Source organism: Triticum dicoccoides, chromosome 1A (genome assembly GCF_002162155.2).
Source record: "Triticum dicoccoides isolate Atlit2015 ecotype Zavitan chromosome 1A, WEW_v2.0, whole genome shotgun sequence".
In the NCBI taxonomy this organism is placed as follows: Eukaryota; Viridiplantae; Streptophyta; class Magnoliopsida; order Poales; family Poaceae; genus Triticum; species Triticum dicoccoides.
In genome coordinates, this window is record NC_041380.1 from 548,615,494 (window position 1) to 548,616,671 (window position 1,178).

A 1,178-nucleotide genomic window follows, 5' to 3' on the forward strand; every position below is an offset into this window, starting at 1 on the left:
CCGGTGCGTGCTACATAGAGGGTCCATCTCCTCGCAAAGCCCATTCCTCAATCTCAGCAACCAGAATACAATTCTAGACACCTGTGGAGATATCAATCTCATTAGTCAACAGATAATTTGACGCGTCAATTAGTCAACAGATAATAGCAATAGGTAACCTGCACATAGTGGCGATAGACAATTTGTAGTGTTTCTCTATTATCTTGCCAATTTGATCTCAGCGGAGTCTAAGAGATCAGTGGTTCAAAACTTCAATACTCTTTGTTATTATGGGGACACAAATGCTGAACCGTCTAGCTTATGAAAGCATTAATATTCTTTGTTATTATGGACATATGAGGGGCTCATGGAGTAGAAATACATAAACATCTGGTTTCCAGTCATAGCCATATCTTTTAGAACTGTACAACAAATAAAATTTAATCGGATATGTGCCATAAAGCCTCAAGCATGGGATGGTACATCATCTTATTAATTGTACTTCCTTCTGACCAAACAAGATGCCAAATTTTTACACTATAAACAGCATCATAAGCAACACTTTGATCACTACTAAAGATACTAGGTTAGCAAACATAAAAAATGTAGTAATACACAACATGAAGTATAGCTACATGTAGTTTAGACCAGACAAACTATACTAGTGGCTAATGGCCAATTACATATGCAAGTTATACTGAAAACAATGGATACTGAGAAAATTTTAACCAAACCACACAACAGTAGAAAGCTGTGCATAAATCTACAATAACTGCAAGTGAAATCATAGGGATATTTTTCCTCAATATCTAATGAAGACACGTTCTTCAAATATTGTGAAAATCATTAGTTCATTGTGTACCATGACAATCCAAAATGAGCAGCAATGCAGAATGGCATAGTTATAAGCACGTATAAATAAAGGATGTTTGAAGGTTGCTCAACAAGTCACGATAGGACTTGATAGGTCATACCCAAAAAATATCAACCAAAGGCAATATAGAAATAGGTAAAAGTAATTAAAAAAAGGTCCACTGGGCACAGGAATGGGGAAGTACTTCATTCTGCTACTACTTAACATGGCAGCATTCTCATATATGAGCAGGCACAAAGATATGCACAAATAGCTAATGAGAAGGGCCCTCCTAAGTCATCGGTCATCTGAGGTGTAAGGGAGAAGAACCTGCACCACCAGAGGA

General features: G+C 37.0%; 1 long non-coding RNA gene across 1 annotated transcript in view; it reads right to left on the reverse strand.

The window, feature by feature from the left end:
• LOC119325042 overlaps positions 1-1,178 on the reverse strand; it is a 4,341-nt gene continuing 3,163 nt past the window's right edge. Inside the window, exon 3 of the long non-coding RNA XR_005157301.1 lies at positions 1-81. This is a non-coding gene — a long non-coding RNA (uncharacterized LOC119325042). The remainder of the gene's footprint in view (positions 82-1,178) is intronic.